Source organism: Paramormyrops kingsleyae, chromosome 4 (genome assembly GCF_048594095.1).
Source record: "Paramormyrops kingsleyae isolate MSU_618 chromosome 4, PKINGS_0.4, whole genome shotgun sequence".
NCBI classification, from domain to species: domain Eukaryota; kingdom Metazoa; phylum Chordata; class Actinopteri; order Osteoglossiformes; family Mormyridae; genus Paramormyrops; species Paramormyrops kingsleyae.
In genome coordinates this window covers 48726326-48754041 of record NC_132800.1, presented here as the reverse complement: position 1 = coordinate 48754041, position 27716 = coordinate 48726326, and the positions used below count along the sequence as shown (strand labels likewise).

General features: G+C 46.2%; 1 protein-coding gene across 1 annotated transcript in view; it reads left to right on the top strand.

Moving 5' to 3' along the window:
- LOC111840254 (NACHT, LRR and PYD domains-containing protein 3-like) overlaps positions 1-27716 on the top strand; it is a 93129-nt gene that overhangs the window by 32435 nt on the left and 32978 nt on the right. The window lies entirely within an intron of this gene.

Genomic DNA, 27716 nt, shown 5'->3' with positions numbered 1-27716 from the left:
CAGGGTATATACAGAAATCCAGAGGTTAAATTTAACACTTTTTAATACCTTTTTTAATACTTTCTCAATATTTTTTAAAACCCGCACGGCATTGAGTTGCAACCGTTTTTAAACAAGCTTCAAACTGATTTAAAAATGTATAATGTTACACAATTTTGGCCTGTACAACAGAATTTAAATAGGGAACATGGGTCAACAGAATAAATTTACTGACTGTGATTTTGAAAACATCTTGCATTTAACTTCTTCAGTCACAAATCCGTATCTTTATCCACTAGACTATTCATGGCAAGTGCCTTAATTGTTTGGCTTTTTCTTCAATGAGTTTGTCGATTTGCACCAGTTGACCAACTGCTCTCATCCATGCATTCCTGATTTATGAGTTGTGCATCGCATATGCGAAAAGAGAGCGCTGACTGTCATTATCATAAATTTATCACGCTGATTTAAACTCTTGGTGTGTAAACCTTGTAGTTGCCTGCAGGCATCTTACGTTAGCAAGATAATTTTGGTGATAATTAATGCAGCTAGCGAATTACTTACATAAAAACCTACTACTTGGGGTTGCAATAAGTTATCGTATTGACCAGTAAATGACAAGAAACATAAATAACACAATCAACAAAAATCTGCTGCCAAGTCAATCAGTACTTGTACTGATCGCTTGCTCCATTTTGATCGCGTTTCCCGAAGAGAACTCTATCGGCAATCTATGGCTCATCCTGCTAGTCCCGGATGTAGAGGGTTGAATTTCGGATCGTATTTTAAACCACTGAAATTGTGGCAGCGTATTTGAAACAGCGGAAATAACAGGACTGAATATTGTAAAGCAGAAATAAGAGGACTGAATGTTACTGCTTGAATAATAAAGATGCGAATAAAACACATGGAATATTTTCAACTGAATTTGTTGTTTTGAAATTTATTTTGAGGCGAAATTAAATTAACTGAATTCATGTGGTTGAATTATAAACATGCACTTTAAAATACGTATCTTTTGGAACTGAATTTTGGAAGCCGAATATTTTTGTACTGAATATTTAAGCAATGAAATTACGATTGAAATGTTTTCAGTCGAAATGTTCAATGTTTAAATGTATGCACATATTAAATTACAGTCCCCAAAAATTCAAAGCGTCATTAATGCAAAGCGTTTTTATTCGATAAGTGTAATTCAACGTGTTTTTTTCATCAACGACTTTTGTCATTAATTTACTTCCATAGTCCTTAAACGCTGGGTCCTCTAACCACTTACGTGCAAATTTGCACTTACCCATGATGATTATGACTTAGCTTTTCTGAGTGTAAGCAGCCAACATGTACTTCAGCGCGCAAACTGTTTAAGACGTCGCTCGACCACCGAATATGACGTCAGCATCACAGAGATCATCTATGAATGAAGGAATGAGCTAATCCACATTTAAAATAATTTGGGAGAAATTTAGCAGATAAACTTTAAAACACAAATGGACAATTTGTAGTTAAAAAAAAATCTAAAATTTAATAGGCCTAGCTCGTAAATTTGCGTGTAATACCTTTTAATACTTTTTAATGGCTTTAATTTTTGCTTATGTGATTTACTACCTTATAATACTTTTTAAAACCCCGCGGACACCATGTTACTGTTGATCGGCTCGTCCTGCAGACTGGGGTGTGTAACAGCCCAGTCTTTTACACAAAAACCGGTAGTGGCACCATTAATACTTATATTAACGATACCAGGTTCATTTTAAATGTTATTGTCACGCTCGCCGGGGAGGCGAGCAGGGAAGCAGACGAAAGCAGCCGGACTGACGGGCAAACGGGGTTTATTCAAGGCAGACTGACGGACGAAGCACAACACATGACAATACAATGCCGGATCTCGCAGACATGGGGAGACGCGGACTAATATACACAGGACTAGGTAAACGGAACAGGCAACAGGTGAGAACCATCAGGGCTGAACACGAGGTAATGAGGGGGGCGTGGCACACATCGGGATCGTACGGAGCGGGATATGACAGAACCCCCCCCCAAAGGCGCGCACACCGGGCGCGCCAGAGGAGAGGCGACGGACGAGACGAACCGGGAAAACAGGACCTGGAAAACAAAACAGAACATCAACCAAAACCAGGGAACAGAACGGAGACACAGAACAAGAACAGGGACGAGACGAAAGACAAGAGACGACACAGAACAGGGAAGGCGGACAGACAAACCAGGAAGGGAGACACAGAAGGAGAGACAGGCGGAACAAAAGGGCCAGGAGTGAACGGAGGAGACAGAGAGGGACGAGGAGCAGAGACAGGCGGGACCAACGGAAAGGGAGGAGGAACAAGGGGAGCACGAGGGAGCCCAGGCGGGCGACAGGCAGCAGCCGGAGGGGCCGCAGGGGAGAGGGAGGAGGGAGCAGGAGGGGACCACCCAGGGGCCAAGGGAACGGGACGAGGGAGTGACAGAGGGGACACGGAGGGAGCAGGAGGGAACCCCAGTGAAGGCGGGCAGGAGGGGGAAGCCGCGGCAGGCGGAGGCGCAGCCGGAGCCGGCGAAGGCGCCGTCCGACGCACAGCCGGAGCAGGGGGGCCCGGAGGCGACCGACATGGAGCCGGAGGAGGGACCGAGGACCGGCACCGAGGATCCAGGGGAGGACCCGACGGCGACCGCCGACCCCGAGCCGGAGGACCCGCAGGCGGCCCCGGAGCCCCAGCCAAGGCGAGCGAGGGCGAGCCAGGGGGCAGGGCGGGCGGGAACCGGGCCCCACGCCTATGGCCCCGTCCCTTTCGGGACACTGACAGGCGGGGTCCTAAGGGGCGTCGGCTTTGCCGGGGTAAGGGTGAGGGAGTCAAGGCCTTCACAGAGGCAACAGGCAGGGCAGTCAGAGCCGCGGGCGTGGCCGCAGGCGGGACAGTCAGAGCCGTTGGCGTGGCCGCAGGCGGGGCAGCCGGAGCGGCGGCCTCAGGCGGGGCCGCGGGCAGAGCGGCGGCCTCAGGCGGGGCAGCCGGAGCGGCGGCCTCAGGCGGGGCAGCCGGAGCGGCGGCCTCAGGCGGGGCAGCCGGAGCGGCGGCCTCCGGCGGGGCAGCCGGAGCGGCGGCCTCCGGCGGGGCAGCCGGAGCGGCGGCCTCCGGCGGGGCAGCCGGAGCGGCGGCCTCCGGCGGGGCAGCCGGAGCGGCGGCCTCCGGCGGGGCAGCCGGAGCGGCGGCCTCAGGCGGGGCAGCCGGAGCGGCGGCCTCAGGCGGGGCCGCGGGCGGAGCCGGCTGGACAGGCGAGCAGGGCTGGGCCGGCTGGACAGGCGAGCAGGGCTGGCCGGACAGGACAGGCGAGACGGGCAAGTCAGGTACGTGACCCGCAGGGGGTGCTGCAGGCAGAGCAGGGACCGCTGTAGGCTCCTCGGGCATACGGTCAGCAGGGGGCGCCTCAGCGGGCGCCACCAGCACGCGACCAGCAGGAAGTGCCGCAGCGGGCGTACGGTCAGCAGGGGGCGCCTCGGCGGGCGCCGACAGCACGCGACCAGCAGGGGGCGCTGCAGGCAGAGCAGGGGCCACTGCAGGCACCTCGGCGGGCGCCACCAGCACGCGGCCAACAGGGGGCGCCTCGGTGGGCGCCGCCAGCACGTGGCCAGCAGGGGGCGCAACCGCGGCCGCCTCAGGCAGTGTAGGCGCCGGCAGGACAGGCAAGACGGGCAGTTCAGGTGCCGGCTGGACAGGCAGTTCAGGTGCCGGCAGGACAGGCAGTTCAGGTGCCGGCAGGACAGGCAGTTCAGGTGCCGGCAGGACAGGCGAGACAGGCAGTTCCAATGCTGGCAGGACGGGCGCCGCCATCCCGTGGTCAGCAGGGGGCGTCTTGGCGGGCGTCGCCACCCCGCGGCCAGCAGGGGGCGCCTCGGCGGGCGCCGCCAGCACGCGGCCAGCAGGGGGCGCCTCGGCGGGCGCCACCAGCACGCGGCCAGCAGGGGGCGCCTCGGCGGGCGCCACCAGCACGCGGCCAGCAGGGGGCGCCTCGGCGGGCGCAGCCTCCACGCGACCAGCCACCGGGACTGCAGGCAACGCAGGCAGGACAGGCGGGTCAGATGGGACAGGCGGGTCCGGCAGGACAGGCGAGACAGGCGGTGCCGCGGGCAGGTCGGCGGCAGCTGCAGCCGGCATCGCAGCCGCGGGAAAACCGGCTCTAGAGACCCGGGGAATCGCGTCTCTCACCGGGCTTATCCCTTTGCCGTGCAGGCGTTCCGGCCGGTACGGATACGCCTCCCGCGGTGGCGGCAGCTCACCCGGGACGCCGAGCAGGCGGGTAGCGGCGAAGTCATCCCAGGGCAGCGGTGAGCCATCATGCTCCCTGGCTAACTCCCAGACGGGGAGCAGAGTGCAAGCCCCCATGAAGAGCGACGGAGCCTCCTCCTGCTGCACTCTGGTCCGCCGCTTCTTGCCGCTGGCAGGCGAAAGCGGAGCCACCGCGAACGCTTCGTCCTGGCTCCGGGCGACGCGTTCGCCTCTCAGCCGTGCGAGGCGCTTGCTGAGACGGCGTAGGAGCTTGCGTGCCCGCTCGAGCGGGTACTGCTGTCCTGGCGGGCGCTCTTCTGCGAGGAGGTCCGCGCCCCGGGTGGCCAGCTCCAGGGCTACAGGATCCTCCAGTACTTGCGGTTGGGAGCGCCAATACACGAAGTCTTGCAGGAGACCGAGCCGGTGGTGCTCGGTCTCCCGCGTCGTGTTGCTACGGAGATCCGGCATTCTGTCACGCTCGCCGGGGAGGCGAGCAGGGAAGCAGACGAAAGCAGCCGGACTGACGGGCAAACGGGGTTTATTCAAGGCAGACTGACGGACGAAGCACAACACATGACAATACAATGCCGGATCTCGCAGACATGGGGAGACGCGGACTAATATACACAGGACTAGGTAAACGGAACAGGCAACAGGTGAGAACCATCAGGGCTGAACACGAGGTAATGAGGGGGGCGTGGCACACATCGGGATCGTACGGAGCGGGATATGACAGTTATTTACTTTTTCCATTTTTTTATCTGGTCCCGCTAATTTACAGTGAAATTAATATGGCTACAACAAACGTAAAATAGGCCAAACTTCATGTTTCGGTTCAGAGTGAACCAAAGCTACGAGGTGAGGAGCACTGATCACAGCACGTTGCTGTACCCACCACATGACAAACCACCTCAGGGATGAGAACCTGAGTGCAGCCATGTGGCGAGTGAGAGAGAGGAGGCATGCCGCTTCTTTCAAAAAGATTTATGACCTAAAGGTCAAAAGGTTACGGGTCAAAAGTTCACTGGTGGGGCGGGATTGGGGCGTGTTTGGGGTGTAGCCAGGTGACGTCACAACTAGTGACGTTGGGAGAGGTTGTTTGGGAGAGGTTGTTTGGGAGAGGGTGTTTTATTTTATTTATTATTTATTGATTTTTATTATTTTATATATGATTATTATTTTTAAATTATTTATTGATTTTTATTTATTTTAATTATTTATTTTATTTTTACTATTGCAGGGAGTGAAATGAAGTTTCAGTGAATTGTGTGCTTATGAGTGGGATTTGTCGGAATAGCCCCGTGCTATGAGGGTGATGGCTGACGGTGCTCAGCGCAGAGCTGAGCGGGTTGGTTACCTGATGAAGTGTGAGCGTACAGTGGGTCTGCCTGTGGTGCGGTACTGTGGGAAGGTCCCGGTCAGTCCGGCGGAGCATGTAAATGCTGGACTTGGGCATTCTGCAAAGGACTCTGAGATTCAGAGAGTGATGTCGGAGAGCTGAGAGCTGTGTTGAGCGAGTCTGAAAGAAACTCTGGGAGAATGAGACTCTGGGAAAATGGGTCTGACGCTATCCTCCAATAAACGCTTAGCAGCAGCAGTTTGACCGTGTGTCTGTGTGTTTGTGTGTGAAAGCTGACACCCCCTGCAACAGCAGCAGCAGCAGTTTGCCCATGTGAAAGTGGTAGGGTTTTTCTCAAACTTGTTTCAAGTTTTGGTTTTTCTCATGCACCTGTTTACATCCCCGTAGGCCATCCCCGGGTCAACTGTATGGGCCACACATCAAATTGGACATTTTGTCTTCCAGTATATAACACGGTTTGAAGTTTTGGTTTTTCTGATACGGGCCGTTATTTACATCCCAGCTAGGTCATCCCGGGTCGAGAGTATCGTCTGCACACAAGTACAAATATGAGTTAAAAGAAAAACACCGCGACGTACATCAAATAGACATAATTAAGAAAATGAGATAATCCTAAAAAACTTGACAGGCTGTATATTTCTCCTTAAAGAATCCTAAGAAAAACCTAAAAAGTTCCTAAAAGGATCGCAACCAGCTGCAGATACTTGTTACGTACCAGTTTTCCTCCTTTGGTAAAGAAGCACAAGTACCCCCAAGTATCATCTATGGCCTTACCCCACTGGAAAGAGAAAACTACACGGGAATTTCATAGAGTGAGTATATTATTTCTTTTATACATGTTTTATGATAAACGCTATACATTAAAATAACTTTATTATTTTTTATTTTTAGAGATTGTGCTATTCTGTGTTCTATCTACGAGAGAGACGACGCGGATCGGTCAAGAGAAAATCTACAAAAGACCTGAATCAGCAGGTATGGACGGAGCAACACCCCCTCCTATACCCGAAGCCTTATTAGATGAAATAGACAACATCAACAACAACAACGCTAATAATGAAAATGATGTGGTTTACTTTGCTCAACACGACTCGCCACCCGCAGCGTCTGGTGAAGCCAGGGTCCAAGAGCCCTGTTTCCTACCATCCTTAGAGACATTAATAAGCATGTTAAATGAAAGGGGCTCTGATTCAGAAGCGGGATCGGGGCTGCCCGGCGATGAGGCCACATGGTCCCCCGCGGATTCTGAATTGAGGGAAGCCTTGTCAGACACAGAATTTCTTCTCAATGCTGAGGAGATTGAAAATGACTTGGGGCTCGGGTGGGATGATCGTGTATGGGATTTGGGAGAATTTGAAAATGCCGGTGTTGATCAGGAAGGTGCCAGTGTTGGTGACGTGGATCCCCAGCCTGACGGGGTTGTACAATGCCATAGATTCAATAATGTACAGATTAGGCTGATTCTAAATATTCCGCAACCTAGAAACTAAGCCAATTTCTGCGAGTACTACGAAAATGTAATCGGGGGGTTTCAAAATATTGTGAATGAGGCAATACCTTACACCGCATGGGGAGCTTATATACAGGTCACCCTGTGCAGTCACTTTTTAAATGACGAGCTGTTGCAAATTGTACGGTATGCGGAGGGGGAGCTGACAGACTTGCAGCAACTGCTGGATTGCCTGGTTCAGTCTAATAAAGAAATTTTAAACGATTCAAAAGAGATGATCGCTTACTGTAAGAATGATGTGGAGATTCTGAGAGAGGGCTGCTTGCACTTCCTGCGGGAGTTTAAAATGCTCACGGGTTGCGATCCCTTCTCCACGGCCACTATCGCTTCAGCTACATTGCTGGTTTACAGGACAAATTTCCGATCCCCGATGTATGGGATTACAGGAGGCAATACAAAAGTTATTCCAACGTCTCGATCCAGTGGCTAGAATTCATCGGCCACATGCGCGGCCATACAGCATTTCCTGTCAGACTTTCAGCCCCCTGAGCCCCTACGGCCGCAAGAGGCGCTGTTTGACGTTGGCGATTCGCCTGCTTTACGACGTCACGGGGGAAGAGCACGTCCGGTACGTGGATTTCACGTCGCTGTACCCATTCACTCTGGCAAATTTGAATTCCCCGTGGGGCACCTGGTAATCATTCATTCAAATTTTTATTTATTTTTTTTGTTTTTTGAAGGTTTTGAACTAATTTTATTTAGAGACATATCACACCGTAATTGAAGCAGCACCACTTAGTAGCAGCAAAGGAAAGGATGACTGCAGATGACACTTGACATTTTGAACTTTTTGAACTCAAAAAGTATTTAATTGATCTTATTATCACTTCACAGAAACATTATATGGATGGAGATCTATCTGTGATTTTATAATTTTTTTTATTCTACTTTTTATTTGTATTTCCAAACCAACAAAAACAGACACATACTCCACAAAAAACGCACACAAACACAAAAGAGGAGAAAAGAAAAGAAAGGGGGGGACGGGGAAAGGGGGCAGATCAAATAATAAATACAAACCTCAGGTACAATATACTACCAACCCAGAGTATTGTTAATCGACAAACGGAGACCAGTCCATGCACTGATTGAGGAGACGCTAGCTTTGTTCAATCTACCTGTGGTCTCTTCTAAAGTTGCAATGTCGACCAAAGACACAATCCAGTAACTCTTCAAATTAATGTCCGCTTCGAACCACAGTCGAAGAATTGCTTTCTTGGCAGCAGTGAAGCCTGCAAATAACAAGCGCTTTTTGTGTAAAGTAAGCACAACTGCAGAGCTGTCATTTAGTAAACAGAGACAGGGGTCCAGCACCAGAACAACACCAAGGAACTTCGATAACATGTGAAGAACATACTTCCAAAATACATATATGATGGGACACTCCCAAAACATGTGAAGGAAAGTGCCTGTGGCAGTTTGGCAGAGAGTACAATGTGGGCTCTGAGAGAGATTCATTTTAAAGCGGATAAGAGGTGTTGTGTAAGCTTTATGCATCAACTTATAATGAATTAATTAATGTGCTAAGCATTTTGACGTTAACGGCAAATTAGACCAGATCTCATCCCAGTCAGGTTGAGCACCCACTAGTTTCAACTCACTGTCCCATACTGACATAATAGACAGCGGTTTCATGGAGCTTGTCAACAAGCAGTTGTACAATTTTGTGACTAGGCCTCTGGAGCTGCTACCGGGGCTGACATGGGTAGACAGGGGATGTGAATGCCAGGGTACTCCATAAGCCCACATTGCTGATCTCAACTGAAGATAAAGAAAGTGGGAGGTGCCCGGAAGTGAATACTGAAGCTGAAGGTCTTGAAATGTCCGTAGAGTGTTATTTGTCAGGGTCAGCCCCTGTTGTCTCACTCTGTGTCCCTTCCCAGTTTGACCAGCAGGCGTTGCTGGTCATCTCGTCCTTCATGTTAGTCTTTGTGTTTTCCCCCCTGTTCTCTGTTGGCCTCATGGCTCAACATGTTGAGCAGCCAGTTGTCTGTGTACCCTTCTGTCCTGTGTTTGAATCCCACCACCTCTGTTTTTGTATTTTTGATCTCTAGTGTTTCATTTGAGTTTCTCTAGTTCTTGTGTCTGATTTGTAGTTGGGTTTTGTTTTGTTCCTTGTGGCCCTGCTTGTCTTTACCTGTCTGTAATTCCTCAGTGTTGGTTTCTTATTCCTTGGTAAGTTCTTAGTTTCCCTGTTTTTAGTTCCTTTGAGTTTATTAGTTTCACCTGTGCCCTGTTTCCCTGGTCTTTGTTAATTAGCCTCACCTGTCCTGTGTTAGTCTCGTTACCCCTTAGTATTTTCTGTCAAGGATCCGGGCGGCTCGGGCACGGGAACGAGGCATGGTGCAGGAACAAAAAGGGTGGACGACAACTAAATGTTTTTTGCAAGCGGAGCTCAGGGTTTAGCATTGCATCGCTATGCGCCGGTCACGTGATCTCCCATTCATTCAAATTTTAAACCTCTGAATGAATACTTTGGCCTGATCAAAGCCACGGTGTACCCCCCGCGCGAGCTGTTTTTCCCCGTTCTACCCAGCAGGCTGCCAAATGGGAGACTCATGTTTATACTGTGCAGGACGTGCGCGATCGACAACAGGCAGGAGGGGACCTGTGGTAATTCTGATGCAGAGCGCGCGTTGATGGGGGTCTGGGTCTCAGCAGAGCTCACAGCCATAAAGGTGCACGAAGTGTGGCATTTTCCCCAGACCAGCGGCGACCTGTTTAGAGGCTACATTAAAACCTTTCTCAAAGTGAAGCAACAGGCTTCGGCCTACCCCGACGATGCGTCCGATGACGTGGGTCGCAGGGACTACATTAACATGAACACGAGGGGATTGAATTGGAGCCCGATAAGATCGTGTCTAACGGGGGCAAGAGGCAGGTCGCCAAGCTTCTGCTTAAGTCTCTGTGGGGTAAACTCAAGTCTCAAGTCAAGTCTCGTTTATTTATATAGCCCTTTCAACCACAACGTAGACCAAAGGACTGTACATCCGAAAAGAAATGAAAATAGAAGGCATAAAAGCAAACAGACACATAACATGCAATAACAAATTCAAGAATTAAAAGCCACAGAATACAAATACGTTTTCACATGAACTTTAAAAACATCGACTGTTGGAGCAGATCTAATATCAGGGGGAAGCGCATTCCACAGTCTAGGGCCAACTACTGAGAAAGCTTGATCCCCTTTAGTTTTAAGACGTGTTCTTGGAACAAAGAGCAGTAAACAATTAGAAGACCTTTGTGATCTACCAGTGTTCATAAGCACCAAGTCCTTGATATATTCCGGGGCCAAGCCATGAACAGCTTTATAAACATACAACAACACCTTATATTGTATTCGAAATTTTTACGGCAGCCAATGAAGCCGTTCTAAAACTGGTGTAATATGCTCCCTTTTCTTAGTACCAGTAAGTAGTCTCGCGGCAGCATTTTGAACCAGCTGCAATTTTGAAATAAGAGACTGACTAAGTCCTACATAAAGAGCATTACAATAATCCAATCGGGAAGAGATAAAAGCATGAATCACTATTTCAAGATCGGCAACAGACAAAAATGATTTCATTTTCGCAATAATCCTCAACTGATAAAAACAATTTTTAACCACATTTTTAACCTGATGGTCAAACATAAGAGCGGAGTCAAAAATGACACCTAAATTTCTTATTTTAGGACGAACATTTGATTCCCATGTACCTAAGAAATCGGTTAAACCACTGTCATCCTTATTCATCCCAAAAACCATAACTTCAGACTTGCTAGCATTTAACTGCAGGCAAGTTTGCTCTAACCAGGTAGTTACCTCCTTTAACCCCCTGGGGCCTGAGGCCTTTTTTCCACTTTCGAGGTAGTCTGACATGCCTTGACATTTTAAAATATTTCACCTATCTAAAAAACATTTATCCCAAAGTGATACATTTGCTTTTATTCAGCACAAACTCAGCACCAATAATCTGAGACCTCTTAGAATGTTATTATTCTATTTTTTGTTAAAATCAACTTTAAACATATACTTTTCAAAAACCTATTTTCAGACATGCTGAGAAATTGTAAAAAATCACATTATAGACATTTCTAGGTAAGACTTTTGAGCTCTGAAGCTTATAGACACAGGGGTTGGCTACACATAGGTGAAAGTGACATTCAGAAATTTTATATGGTTTGATTACTAAAGTGTTAGAACTTTGGAGTGACACTCTTTTTCTCAAAGTCAGTGGTCTTCACAATGAATATTGATGAGATAGGTGTCCTCACACCTGTAGTAGTTTGCATACTGTCAATGGCCCATCAGTCTGGAATGTCACTGCACCCCACACCCATCACTTTGGAAAGGCAGTTTGAAACGCAAGAAAAGTAGCAACAATAAAATCCCTTTCACAGTTTATTGATAGATGGAATGAAAAATGAAAAACTGTGACTATATAAATATAGAAAGCGATAAATATGATGCAGTGACTATTATTGACGCTCTGAGGACGAGGGCATCATCGACCGCGTATCTTTCTCGTGTATTTCAGTTTATATCTCGCTGAAATCATTATGTAGAATCATGAAAAAAACACTGACTAAATCCGTTATCTGTCTTTTTTTCAAAACTTCCATTGTCAGAAGTATTAAAGTTTTTAAAATTAGGTTAAATAGGCAAAAAAGCAAATCGTGTCACCTTTCTTGGTTTTACTTGCGTCGGGAGCGTTTAGGACCGCTCTCAGCGGAAGATCGCTATTCACGTTCTAAATACGCTGCGTTTGAATCGGCGACCACGTGATTGCAGGCACACAGGCTTAACCCACTGAGCTATGAACACAGGTATGAGCTTCGCTGCTGAAAGTGGCAACACTGGCGCAAAGCTTCAGCGGCAGAGACGTATCCGTGTGCTATATTGTAGCCGATCAGTGTAAACACTACCCAGACATGTGCTCTTGTTTATTTCGGTCACAATGGGCGTATTCACATATTTCTTTACCCAATACTAACTGTCGGATTATCATGTTATTATCATGCGAATAGCGCGATTTGCAAGTGGGTGGGCGATCAGAGCCGCTTCGAGACGCAGACGCTTAAGTCAGTCACTCTTGTTCTTTCAATTCGTATCACGAAGCTGTAAAAATATATTTAGTTTCTACCTATATATATTTGAAAAGTAGACCGTCCAAGGTTTCTGAGAGTATTTTTAAAATGTGTATATGAAAAAAACTCGCAGAGTTATTTAAACGGTTTTGCGAAATTTCTGTCAGATCCCGCCGGCGGGATCGCCGGCCCCAAGGGGTTAAACAAGATACCAGTGATAGATTAGGAATTGATCCTCCAGCTTTGATCGGTAGATAAATCTGAATGTCATCGGCATATAGGTGATAAGATATACCATATTTCTTGAAGATTAGGCCTAAAGGCAGCAAGAACAAAGAAAAAAGAATAGGTCCCAAGATTGAACCTTGCGGTACTCCACAATTCAGAGGAACTGACTTGGATGAATAGTCCCCAACCCTAACTGAAATTGAATTGTTAAATAGGAGGAGAACCATTTTAAAACCGTCCCTCTCAGCCCCACAACATGTTCCAAACGATTAATAAGGATATCATGATTAATTAAATCAAAAGCTGCACTGAGATCCAGCATGATTAGGGCTCCTGTGTTACCTGAGTCTGCAATGAGTAACAAATCATTAGAAACTCGCAATAGAGCTGATTCAGTACTATGTCCCGAAAACCAGATTGAAAAACATCTAACACTTCGTTTTTTGCCAAAAAAGAACTTAACTGAATTAAAACTACCTTTTCCAATATTTTAGAGACTCAAGGCAGTTTCGAAATAGGCCTATAATTTTAAAAATCCAACGGGTCAAGAATAGGCTTTTTAAGTAGGGGCTGAATAACCGCCTGCTTAAAACTTAAATGGAAAATGCCTGTATAAAGACTGCAATTAACAATTGCAGTAATACACGGCCCAGTATAATCTAATGTCGCAGCCAACAAATGAAAAGGCAAAACATCCCAACTAGCAGCTGGGTGTTTCAACTTACCAATAATAAAGCTAATATCCTTAGTTGAAACCAAGTCAAATTTCTCAAACGTGCTAATATTTTTGATAATAACTTCTGTCAAACCGTTCCAATCATGAAAACCTGATTTAATTGTATTAACTTTTTCCAAGAAAACATTTAAAAACTTCTCACAACACTCTATAGATGGTGAAATTGAGGCAGTATTTGAGTTTAAAAACCTGTTAATAGATTTTAATAAAATTTTTGGTGATTTTGAATGCTGTGATATAATTTTTGAAAAAAAGGAAGATTTAGCATCCTTTACAGCCTTCTGATATCCTATACGTAATTCTAGTAGAATCTGTTTAGAGATAATAAGTTTATCCCTTTTCCATGCCCGTTCTGCTCGCCTACACTGCTGTCTAAGAGCGCGAGTTTGTTCATTAAACCAAGGCTGATAATTAACGTTACTGTGCCTAGTCTTATATGGAGCAACAGAGTCTAATACTCCAGAACACACCGAATTAAAAACCTTAAGTAATTTATCTGGATCAGCCATATTACCAACAGACTCCAGCCATGATACAGCCGAAAGATTGCAGAAAATATCGCCAAACGCCTGAGGTGTAGACTGGGAGATAATACGGGAACGTAAGCAAGAAAGCTGATCCTCCACCCTTTCAATTTGCATACTTACATTAAAGGTAATAGGCTTGTGATCTGAAATACAGTCATCATTTACAACAACATCACAGATAGACAGACCTAAGGAAAAAACAACGTCCAACGTACACTCACCTAAAGGATTATTAGGAACACCTGTTCAATTTCTCATTAATGCAATTATCTAATCAACCAATCACATGGCAGTTGCTTCAATGCATTTAGGGGTGTGGTCCTGGTCAAGACAATCTCCTGAACTCCAAACTGAATGTCAGAATGGGAAAGAAAGGTGATTTAAGCAATTCTGAGCATGGCATGGTTGTTGGTGCCAGACGGGCCGGTCTAAGTATTTCTGCTCAGTTACTGGGATTTTCACGCACAACCATTTCTAGGGTTTACAAAGAATGGTGTGCAAAGGGAAAAACATCCAGTATGCGGCAGTCCTGTGGGCGAAAATGCCTTCTTGATGCTAGAGGTCAGAGGAGAATGGGCCGACTGATTCAAGCTGATAGAAGAGCAACTTTGACTGAAATGACCACTTGTTACAACCGAGGTATGCAGCAAAGCATTTGTGAAGCCACAACACGCACAACCTTGAGGCGGATGGGCTACAACAGCAGAAGACCCCACCGGGTACCACTCATCTCCACTACAAATAGGAAAAAGAAGCTACAATTTGCACGAGCTCACCAAAATTGGACAGTTGAAGACTGGAAAAATGTTGCCTGGTCTGATGAGTCTCGATTTCTGTCGAGACATTCAAATGGTAGAGTCAGAATTTGGCGTAAACAGAATGAGAACATGGATCCATCATGCCTTGTTACCACTGTGCAGGCTGGTGGTGGTGGTGTAATGGTGTGGGGGATGTTTTCTTGGCACACTTAAGGCCCCTTAGTGCCAATTGGGCATCGTTTAAATGCCACGGCCTACCTGAGCATTGTTTCTGACCATGTCCATCCCTTTATGACCACCATGTACCCATCCTCTGATGGACTGTGGGAGCTGTTCCAGAAAAGTTGCAGCGGATAATGAGGCTATGGAACGTCTAGTATCGTACCTCTGGTCTGGGGCCTTAGGGGAGTTATGTTGTATTTGAAATGTTAAAAGGTAATGATCTGAAAGTAGAGGATTCTGAGGGATAATTGATATGTGTTCTACCAGGACACCATGACTAAGAATCAGGTCTAGGGTGTGGTTACAGGCATGAGTTGGCCCAGTTACATTCTGATGTACACCGACAGTGTCAAGAATGGCAGTAAATGCTTTTGTTACTGGATCACTTTCATTTTCCATATGAATATTAAAATCACCTACAATCAAGGCCTTGTCGGTCGTAACCACCAAGCTTGTTAAGAATTCTGCAAATTCCTTAAGGAAATTGCTATAGGGGCCTGGCGGTCTATACACAATGGCAATGGTGATTGGAGGTGTAGAACTACACTTAGATGTGCTTGCAAGATTTAGAATAATAAATTCAAACGTACTAAAGCTATAACCAGTATTTTCACGCACTCCTAGGTCAGTCTTAAATATTGCAGCAACTCCGCCACCTTTGCGATCGGGTCGAGGAGTATGCTTATAGCTATACTCAGCTGGAGTGGATTCATTTAGTGCCAAGAACTCATTCGGTTTTAGCCAAGTCTCAGTAAGACATAGGGCACTAAGATTAGAATCAGTAATGATTTCATTTACGAGCAATGTCTTAGGAGCCAGCGATCTAATGTTCAGGAGTCCAAGTTTTAGGTTTGCATTACACCTACTATCCAGAGTTGAAATAGGTCTAATTTCTCTAAGGTTTGCAAGACACGAACTACGATGGAATGACCCCCCACGATTAAAACCGCGGGGAACAGACACAGTCTCAATAATATGAAGCCTGGGTGACGACTCTAAGCGACTAGCAGGAGGTCGGTTAAGCCGTTTTACCTGCCGCCTTCGCTTGGCTCTGGTTAGTCAGCAATCTGCCCTAAGACTGTGAGCTATGCTTTTTGACAGGAGATCGGCACCAGCCCACGTGGGGTGAATACCGTCCCTCTTCAAAAGCCAAGGCCTACCCCAGAATGTCCGCCAATGGTCTATATAACCCACACCATTTATCGGGCACCATTCCGACAGCCAGCGATGATAATCTGCTGTACATTTCGTCGCCACGTCTAGCAGGGATAGGGCCAGAGCATGTTACTGACGCGGACATCTTCCTCGCAAGGCTGCACACCGCTATGAAATTTGCTTTAGTGATCTCCGATTGCCTCAATCGGACATCATTTGTGCCGACGTGGATAACAATATGCGAATACTTACGTTTACTCTTAGCCAGCACTTTTAAGTTTGATAAGATGTCGGTCGCTCTGGCACCAGGGAGACAATTAACTATGGCCGCTGGAGTCGCTACTCTCACGTTTCTTAGCATAGAATCGCCGATTACCAGAGCGCTTTCAACAGGCGGCTCAGTGGGTGTTTCACTGAGTGGGGAGAACCTGTTGGAAACGCGAATGGGTGAATGGTGCCGGTGTGAGTCCTGTTTGGACTTACGGCTATGCCGCCGGGTCGTCACCCACTCGCCTTGCTGCGAAGGCCCTGCTGCCGGAGCGGGGGGAGACTGGCTCACTATGGCGGACATATCCGGAGCCGCTAACACTGCGTCAATAAAACTCTCACTCTCCTGAATCTCCCGTAACGTCCGGATGCGTCCCTCTAAGTCTGCGATCTTCTCCGTCAGCCTGGCAACTAGCTTACACTTATCGCAGACAAACGTACCGCTAATGACGGGAGAAGAATAACTAAACATACTGCACTCGGAGCAAACGACAGGAGCCATAGTGATATACTTACGTTTAGCGGGGAAAAACTCCGGGGGCGGAGGCGATTAATCCGTCGTGGATTTGGAAGATTATCAGGAGACTTATTAAGATTGCCAAGATTTATCCGATTGCTTAATTCTAACTCTAAGTATTATTTGGGTTATAGTTATAGTTGTAGTTTAAAAAGTTTGCGCGGTAGCAACCAGTCTCGCTCACGCAGGAAACAGCAAACAGGAAACACGTCAGTGAGAACAACAACAGTGTGTGTGTGTTAATATCAATATAAGTTGCACATCTGGACACAACATATCTTGGTTGGTGTGGCTTATCCCAATTGATCTTCTCCAGAATGGATAATGCACACCTTAATTCAGTTCTTTTAATATAGCATGGTAGAAACAAAGAAGGCTTGCTAATGGACCAGAAAGATCATATAAGGACTACAAAGGAATGTTGGAAGAAAAGGGGGGGGGTTGTTAAACAAAAAAAGAAGAATCCCTGAAAGTTAGGACACACTGGTTACACTAATTATTCAGGTTCTTCTGGTATACCATGAGAACATATATACAATGGTAGCTATGCCTATTTATTTATTCAAATTTATATGTCTTCAAGTGTAAAGGGGTAAAATAGGTGATACTCCGTGAACATGGTTATAAGGGTGGCACACAAAACACTAAGATTGTCTAAGGACACATACAAACATAACCTATCTGTATATTGAGGCTAGTAGTCAATCAATATACTGTACAGGGTATACAAAAGCCAAACTTAATGAAACTTCCTTTACGGTGTTAGTCTGTTGGGTGAGTGGGGAGGGAGTTGTGTACCAAGTCGAGGGACCCCTGTCCATTAGGTGCACTCTGCTGTCTATAGGTCCCTATATCTTTGGGCAATAAAAGTTGGAGTGCTGGCCTCCCTTGTTATCAGTGTGTGTGTGTGTGCTTAAGTGTGTTTATGTGTGTGGGGTCACTAACCCCCCTTTGGTGACTAGGCCAATGTCTACCTCTCGTACCAGGCTTGGCCTTGTCTCAGGCCACCTGGAATTTAAGCCCTGTGATATATGCATGTGTGATCCTACACCTACGAAGAGGCCACTCGACCCGCGCACGGGTATTTATTGGTCGATTTAAGAGCCACCTGCCCAGAAGAGTTCCGACTCAGGACCGATTTATTACCGGGGTCGCTCCCCGTCCTCTTTCTACCACCGAGCCATTGATTTGATACTAAGCCATGTCGGGGCATCTCAGGAAACACCTGCCGACCCTTAAAGTTTTACAGAGGGCGAGGGGGGTGAAACGTAAAAAGATTCTATCGGTCCCATCTAATGACATAATTTTGGCTCTTTCCGAAATCTGTCTCAATCTTATAAGAGGTCGTATACCTTTAACTGTAGCTCAATTTAACAAGCTTAAGAAGCAGAATAGGGTGATCAAACTTTTCGCCTGTAAGAAAAACAGTGTCGCGAGGAAACGCAAGGCCGTGCTTCAGAAAGGAGGAGTTTTATTACCGCTGCTGTCTGTGGCTCTGCCATTCATCACAAGCCTGTTCGCCGGTAAGACGGCTAACTAGCTTTTTGTTTTTCCACCACCACCATGAGCGAGGTAAAAAAAATGTTCCTGCTGAGCTCCCAACAACTCCGTATACTGACCCAGAGGGCGACCCCCATACCATCGGGGAATCGGCCCTGGGTGAACTTGAAAACCAGATGCACGGTTTATTAAACCAGCTGGGTATTAACTCGCACGAAAAAGTAAAGAGATACAACCAATTGCTACAGAGGTATCTGAATTTAGTCCGAAAAGAGTTGAGTCAGGGGCGAGAAATTATCCTTACCGAGTGGAAAGAAAAAACGGACGAGGATGTGGAGGAGGAGGAGAGACAGCTCGACGGCGCGACTAGGGACAAATCTGTACAGGAAGTTGTCCAGCAAGTGGCGCCCAGAAACTGCTCGATTCCGACGGGGCAGTACGTTGGACCCAGTCGGGTGAACTCATCATCAGAGATAGACCCATTAAAGGTTCCCATATTTTGGATTTGGTGAAAACTTTATCCCAGCCGAAATCCCAGGCCGTCGGATATCCTAAAGGCTGGGAACCCTTTTTAAACATAATATCCGAATTAAACATCCCCATCACGACCGTCGGTAACATTCAAGCTAGGAAAGCCCTCAGCCGTCTTAAAGATTACGGCAGCGGCGGAAACGCCACGGCGGGGGGTCTCCCGGCACCCTCCTCCCCTCCTCTGAAAAAGAAGCGTGAGAGACATGGAAAATTTCATACGGACTCTCCGCTCGTGGGTACCCCTCACACGCCACGTGATTCCTCCCCTGAATATCATTTATGGCCTTTAAAGGGTACTCCTTATGCTCTGTGGATAGATTACCGCAATTAAATGTTTTTTTAAGCGTGTGGAAAAAAAAAACACGGCTGACACACTTTGAATATTTCTTGATAAACTTGGATACTAGAGCGTCGTTTTTCCTCAAGTCATCAGAGTACAGCATCATAGTCTCTTGAAATGAAAGTCCCTTGAAGCATTGGTAGAGGAAAAAGGCGACGTGGGCCCCGCATGTGGAGGAAAAGTCGTGTTGAACTTGATGCGTATTATACCTTATTTCGCTAGCATGCCTCCCTAAGAAGCGCATAAAACTTTTAGGGTAGTAAGGGGAATCGGGGGGATAACTGTAAGAATCAAAGAAGGAGGCTTTCCCCTCTTGGGGCTCCAAAATTATCCAGATCCAGTGTTCACCCTCTCTATTGCGGTCATGTGTGTTTGTGACCGGAAAAGTGGGCCATGTCTCTACGCGGGTGGGTAATAAATCACTATGCCACACACCTCTAAAAGCATCCCCCAGCAGGGGTCGTAAAAGGCATTCCAGCTGGTGAGTGTTCATGATTAAAAGTCCACCAAAACCTGTCTCTTGGAGTTTATTTCAGTCACGCTGTCAAAGCAGGCGTAGACGATGAGACTCATGGTTCGAGGTAGCGGGGCTCTGAACCTTAAATCCAGATGGCATGTGCTGCTGATGACGGGTGACAGGGCACCGCCGTCCAGCTCGTCATCTCGGGAGAGATTGAGAGCAAATAGCGAGTATCCGTTTTCAAAATCCTCGTGGTTAATGCATAGCGCCGAATCCCTTAAATGCCTGTTTGTAGCCAGGAAAAGGTTGTAAAGCTCCCTGACCGACTGCCTCGCGTTAAAATTGGGCTGGAACGGTTTGCTGAGTATATGTCGGCTGTTTACAGAGAGGCTCAGAAATTCCAGGTCACAATGCTGAAACCTTAATGGGTTTCTGTTTCGCGTGCCCACAAACGCGCCGTGGTCCACGATCCCCAAAACGATGTAGCGCGGTAAGTTGCCCAGGAAAAGATTGTCCTGCGGGCAGACCCGCAACTGCGCGGGCAGCATGTAATTTTTAACGACTACCCTGCTTATAGGGTAGAGGGCGTTTGCTTTCATGAGAGCGGCCGAGTGACCCAGTGACACCGCCGGGGAGACGTCCACTTTTTTCACAAACAGGCTGGCCCTCAGTATTTTCAGTTCATAATCGGCGTCATTTCTACAGACTAAAATCGCTTTTAGCCTTTACAAACTTTAAGCGTATATCCACATTGTTTAAAAGCATTCGTTTGCTGAAAAAATCAGAGAGAATTCCCGAGAGTTTCTACAGAAGGCAGCTCGCTTCTGCAACCCCACGTTAGGGCCCTGGGGGGTGATGTCCACGTTATCTAAGTCAGCTCCGACGTCTTTGTACCAGAGCCCTGCCGAAAACTGACTCTCTAGCGTATCTGTAGAAAAATTGAGCAGGGTCTCTATAAATGACCTATAGGGGTGCGTGGCCGATGAAGAACTGATCAGGACATTGTTCAGACTCATATCCAGCTGAGAGAATATACAGTTTAGGGGGTACTGTATAATACCGCAGGGGTCGGCGTCAACCAGGGGGGCTTCCTCCGCCCTAACGATCCTGAGCCTTAGATATAGCAATGTAGAGTTGAGGTCCAGATAGAAATTGCCTGACCCCGGTATTAGGAAATCCAAAACATCCTGATCGTTAATGGAATTTAATGGGTTGATCTCTACATAATTGGTGTGATCTATGGATAATTGCGTCATAGGGGCCGCAAACAGGTCCAGCTCAGATTTGATGCATTCGGCCGAGAGGCGGTGAGCTAGAGCCATTCTTCCTTACGCAGCGTTTTCTCTCTCTCTCTCTTAAAATATGTCCCCGTGGGGTTTCCTGTTTCTCTTAGGAGGTTCAGACTTGGGAATCCTGATGGCTCTGAGAGGTTTTTTATGACCATGCTGCCTGGGTAAAGACACTGGGGCTCTTTTCCTCCTCCTCCCCCTCTAAGAGAGCAGCAGCAGACCTGACCCTTCCTGCTTGGGGTCACTGGTGTTTGTAAAACGGCCGCTGACTAGAACCAGCGAGATCCGAAGCTATTCCTTTGGCCGCCGATTTAAAATGAGGTTTCGCTATATCAACCCCACGCTTAAGAAAAGGTAAAATAAATCTAAAAGCCCTACTGAGCATGGAGCCCAACCCATGCCCGTACATAACGGGGCTCCCCGCAAAACCGGGGAGCCCATGTCCCGCCTGACTGGTGTAATACTGAATAAATCTCTGCAAATTGTGGCACGCCATGCTCCCCCCGTGACCTGTGCTTTCTCTTGTTTTTTAAACGGGGATCTTTGGTACTGGGCGAAAGTGTAGCTTGACGATCGTTTTTCCGTATGAGAAATTAATCAGAGTATTCTGATTGTTCTTTCTCTCAATATGCAAATTCTGGAGGCTCTGCTTGTTCACCGGTACGTAGTGCAGCTTGTGGAACGGCAAAGTGACTACGTCGCCGAACGTACCGTGTATTTTAACGGTTCTGAGGAGCGGCAATACAAATTCCCCCACGTGCTGTGGTTCCACGATGTTACAGTAGACGTACATATTATAGAATCCTGCGTGAATGTCGCCGGGGTAGGGTGAGATCGACCCTGTACCTCCTATGTAATACCACCGACCCGGCTCAAAGCCCAGCATGTAGGCCAGAGTAGGTTTAAATTTGATCCTGTATTTCTGTTGTCCAATTATATTAACCCTTTGCGTAATCTCGCTGTATGACAAGAAAACATCCGTACCTAATTTTTTTAAATGAAGCGTTGATTTCGGACACAATCTGTGAAACAGATTCATAATATCCAACTTTAATTTTCCGAGGGAAAAGGTAAGGCAAATCTACTAAAGGATCGGCCTCTCTTTTTGCCTCCACCAATTCTCCCGCAATTCGAAACTATTTTTGGGGTATGTAATATTTCGCCACGTGTAACAATACATGATTTCAGCCAGTCCTACTTCGTAAGGCCCCCGTAGCTCTATAGGTCGCGAGAGCGTCACGGTGTAATCCGAACTCTGGTTATCGGGGAAGATGGAGAGACAAGAGTTTGACGGTAGCGTGAGGCAAAAAGAGGGGAGATCCTCCATTTTTTCCTTTCTTTTTTAAAAAAAAAAAAAAAAAAATGAAATCTGTATCAAGTCCGACTGCGGTATCCATGAATCAAACCTCGAGGGCCAACCCTGCCAGCTTAGGAGTCGGCGGACCCGCCGGCGGGGACACTTGCATTTTTTTCTGGTAACCGTGAAAAGAACTTAAAATGCGTCAACTTAAAATGCAATCATGTTTGATCATACACGTAAGTGTAGTACATCATTTTAATCTGTAAATGGTCTACTTTTATTCATGTATACTCACAATATCCACAAAACATTGTGCTTTTGTAAAATAAAGAAAATAAACTGGGTGCGCTTTCAGCCGTCTCAGTCTCCGTGAAAATCTTTTTGAAACACGTCACTAAAATGAACTGAAACTCCGCGAATACTGCACAGACAGACATGAGAAATATATCTATAGAAAGCTTAAAGTGTCTACTTTTAAATAAAGCAATTTAAATGAAAAATAAATATTTTTAATTTATGTAATCCATGTGAAACCAAGGAGAGGCACAGAATTTTTGTCGCACTTCATTATCTGCTAATGACCCGAGGCAGGGCACGCCCGCACGCTATTCACACGGAAAACAGTCCGGGCACTCTACGTACAAGGCCACGCCCCCCGGCTTAAAAACACACACACAGCAAGCTGCTATGACAATGGGTAAGTTATTAAATCTTATATAACTCTTATTCTGATAATATTAAACTAATATTAGTAAATATTTTCCTCACTTCAGCTAGCTTTTGTCAGCTTATGTGAAACATTGGCTTTCAATGCCATTTACACAGTTTAGTGTAGCATGTAGATAACTCTGCTAACATGCTGCCTTATGTAGCAAACATGTTATTTCCTGGTGGCTAAGCTAATGCCTTATGGAGTTTACAGATGTTTGTAAATGTTCTAATGTATTTCACCTCGTTTTGGATAGTTTTAGATTATGGTTGCTAATATATATTTGGCTCCGTTTTGGTTAGCCTATAACACTGCTATCGGTAATGTTATTTAGCACAAACATTTCGGGTGTAAATGTTTGAGATGCTAATATTTTTTTAGGCTAACATTTTTTTATTTATTTGTTTTTAGGAATGTGTCTGCATCACCCTTGCCTTCACCAGCACCTCACATCGGGACACGCATGCTAAATAAACCACAAACAAATAAATATGTTTCTGTCCTCAAATTATTTTCGTGTAGCACTTTCCTCTGTCCCATACCTGACTGAAAGGGGTAATTATACAGCTCAATATGCAGGTCTTTGTCTTCTCTGGTGTGAACTACAGCATTATTCATGAGCATTCCCACCTCCTCGCATATGGCCTTTCTAAACAAAAAGTGTCTTAGAAAATTTAAATGAATGTATTGTTTTCTGTAAATGAGTGACTGAGATGATTGTCATATCATTTTGAAGTAAAACCTCTACACTACAAGATCCAGGTCACAAAAGTCTTGCACACAAATGTCATGAATGTGTTTTGTGGTCTAATTTCAGTGACTTATTTTTTTGTTGTTTTCAATAATCACGCATAATTGTTTTTTTCTCCAATATAAAGACTTGTACATACATGCTGCTCATATATTATTGTAGCCCAGTTTCTGCTGAATACAATGTTATCAGACATTTATATGTTTATAAGTAACTGAAAAATACACAAATGTCAGGACATGTCAGAATCTCTTCAGGGCTCCAAAACACCTTCAGACTCCCAGGGGTTAAAATCCACTTTTTCCCCTTTTTGTTGGTCTTAGAGCCTATAACCTTCTCGACCTTGAATGCACGTTTCGGAGATATTTTTACTTTCTGCAGCTCCGCTTCATAGAATGTCCCCTGGAGTATTTCACCGCGCACGTCCCTCAATTTATACACCGGCGGGGATCTGGGTACATGTTCGCATATGACAAAGATCTCATCCGTAAATGTCTGCTCGTATTTTTGTGTCAAATATCTGACTGTGCTTGGAGACTCTCACGGTGTCGCCTATGTTAAACTTAAAACGTGCCCGTCTGCTTTTTTTTCTTCAGAGGACCGTATAGATTATCAAATACTAGATGAGCATTATCGGCCGTGACCCTGGAAGGTTTCATTTTAATAGCGCTGTGAAATGACTGGTTGTACCCCTTTATTAGCTCGTCCAACACATCCACGTATCATCGAGTGTTTTTAGCCGTAAAGTACCTGTAAATCCTCTCTTTTAACGTTCGGTTAAATCTCTCTACGACTGAAGCTTTAAGTTCACTACTCGTGGTGAAATGGGTGATTTTATGACTTTTTAAAAGTTTCTGAAAAGTCCGATTTAAAAACTCCTTACCGGCATCCGTCTGTAACTTGAGGGGTACGCCCCCCTCGGTTAAAATAGAATCAAAGGCCTCCGTTACGGCCACCCCCGTCTTGTTTCTTATCGCACGCGCATAGGCCTTTTTAGAAAAAACATCAATCACCATAAGGAGATATTTTAACCCGTTGTTGTACGTCGCCAGCCCTTGCATGTCACATAAATCGGCCTGCCACTGATACATGGCTCTCGGTACAAGCACTCTGTTCCTGGGGAAATTCTTTTTAACCAGTTTATGTAAAGTATAACTGTCTTGCATAGACAGCCACTCTCTGATGTCATCGGTAGCCACTTTTTTCCCCGTATCATCCTCCATGGCGCTCTGCAGTCTGGAGGCACCCCCGTATGACCCCGGGTGGCTGGGGTCATAGTATATATGGCTCAAGACACGAGCTGTAGTCTTGGCAACAGACATGCTCATCCTCCACAATGAGTGGGGGGTGAGAGCGAGGATGCGGCGTTTTATAGGTGTCTAGGGGGAGGGGGAGTTTATATGTGGGTTGGTTTAGAATTTAGTGATTAAATGTTGACACAACAATGAAATTGTGTTTTCTGCATTTAACCAGTATGTGTAGAGTTTTTACAAAAGAGTTTAACTGGGGTGAATGTTTAAGATCCATTGGATCTTAAGTCCAACGCCTTAACCACTCGGCCACCCTGCTGAACACACATAAACTCACCTAAAGGATTATTAGGAACACCATACTAATACGGTGTTTGACCCCCTTTCGCCTTCAGAACTGCCTTAATTCTACGTGGCATTGATTCAACAAGGTGCTGAAAGCATTCTTTAGAAATGTTGGCCCATATTGATAGGATAGCATCTTGCAGTTGATGGAGATTTGTGGGATGCACATCCAGGGCACGAAGCTCCCATTCCACCACATCCCAAAGATGCTCTATTGGGTTGAGATCTGGTGACTGTGGGGGCCATTTTAGTACAGTGAACTCATTGTCATGTTCAAGAAACCAATTTGAAATGATTCGAGCTTTGTGACATGGTGCATTATCCTGCTGGAAGTAGCCATCAGAGGATGGGTACATGGTGGTCATAAAGGGATGGACATGGTCAGAAACAATGCTCAGGTAGGCCGTGGCATTTAAACGATGCCCAATTGGCACTAAGGGGCCTAAAGTGTGCCAAGAAAACATTCCCCACACCATTACACCACCACCACCAGCCTGCACAGTGGTAACAAGGCATGATGGATCCATGTTCTCATTCTGTTTATGCCAAATTCTGACTCTACCATTTGAATGTCTCAACAGAAATCGAGACTCATCAGACCAGGCAACATTTTTCCAGTCTTCAACTGTCCAATTTTGGTGAGCTCGTGCAAATTGTAGCCTCTTTTTCCAATTTGTAGTGGAGATGAGTGGTACCCGGTGGGGTCTTCTGCTGTTGTAGCCCATCCCCCTCAAGGTTGTGCGTGTTGTGGCTTCACAAATGCTTTGCTGCATACCTCGGTTGTAACGAGTGGTTATTTCAGTCAAAGTTGCTCTTCTATCAGCTAATCAGTCGGCCCATTCTCCTCTGACCTCTAGCATCAACAAGGCATTTTCGCCCACAGGACTACCGCATACTGGATGTTTTTCCCTTTGCACACCATTCTTTGTAAACCCTAGAAATGGTTGTGCGTGAAAATCCCAGTAACTGAGCAGATTGTGAAATACTCAGACCGGCCCGTCTGGCACCAACAACCATGCCACGCTCAAAATTGCTTAAATCACCTTTCTTTCCCATTCTGACATTCAGTTTGGAGTTCAGGAGATTGTCTTGACCAGGACCACACCCCTAAATGCATTGAAGCAACTGCCATGTGATTGGTTGATTAGATAATTGCATTAATGAGAAATTGAACAGGTGTTCCTAATAATCCTTTAGGTGAGTGTATATATACATTTTGTGTTTTTAAAAAATCTATTAGAAGGGTATACATTTAGTCAAAGATATAATTTTAAGAATTGTATTAAAATGGTATACATTTTGAAGTTTAAAAAATTGTATTACAAGGGTACACATTTAAGCAAAGATACAGTTTAAAAAAAATATTAATGAGGTACCATTCAGTTACAGCCCTGACAGTTGTTGAGGTAGATTAGCGATGTCCCATGTAGTAAGGAACATCCCTAGGAACATCCCGACAATCACTTTTTTTTTATCAGTAGCATGCAACAACAAAGGACTAACTTTTTCTAAAAAAACATTTAACATAAACCACCGTAAGGCGCTGCCGATACCATTCCCCATCACAAGTCGCTTTTTTGTTTTAGTCTTGGGCCTCCCAACAAGTCATAAATTCTTCTTCCAGGATCTGCTTAAGTGCGGGGTTCTGTTCAAACAGATCCTGTTCCAGTCGACTGATTTCCAGCATTCCGTCGCGGGCCTCGCGTAGATCATACAGGATAGCTTCCACGGTCCCCTCCAACCTGCCGACGGAAGCTTGGATGCCCAGGGTCGCCAGAACGTGAATCAAGGCGGGTGTCAGCCGGTCGGTCCAGAGGTCACTCAGCACAGAGTGTATGTAAAATTACTTCCTGCCGGGAGGAAACAGGTAAGGGTGCTGTCTTTGACTGGGATGATCCATCTCGCAGCCGTAGCAGTTTTTCTGCTGATGCTTCCTGATGACTGAGGCTAAAAGACCCACTATCATCGCTTTTATGCAGTTGGGCATCCCTCTGCACAAAGCGGGTCTGGAGAGAAGCGTGCAGATCTCAGACGTTGGAGGGACCTCTCCAGGATCAGAGGTCGGTGTTGGTGGAGGGGTTGGAGGGAGCTCTCCAGGATCAGAGGCCTGTGTTGGTGGTGGAGGGTGAAAGGCCTCATTCTCTCCGCTTTCGTCGTCTGCCATGATGATGATGATGATGTTTGTGAAAGGGGTTGTAACGGCGTTCACTTTATATAGTGGCGGCCGAGGGTGAGAGGAGGGGGGTGATCCTTACAGTGTAGGTTTTTTCAACCCTTGCATCTCCTTACGCTCCTGACTGTCCTTGAACAGCGCTTGGAAGTAACCGCTCTTTTCTTTAATCATCCGCATCCAAATCACGTACGGTATTCTCATTCCACAACAGCCGCATGTAGGCAGCTGCCATATATTCAGCATTCTCTTGTCCAGCTCCTCGGTCACGTCCCACTTCTTGAAGGTGCTCCGATGTTTACCATCATCAGTATTTCTATAGTGCATCTCCATTCTACCAATGTCTGGCTGAAAGTCAGGTTCGGTGCTCTCCTTCATCATCGGGATAACGACAGTCTTCAAGTTTCCCCATTCCCCTTCCGGAAAACTCACCAGATGCGGGTCGTCTATCGGGGGGTCTGCGGCGTCTCCAGTGACCTGAAAGATGTG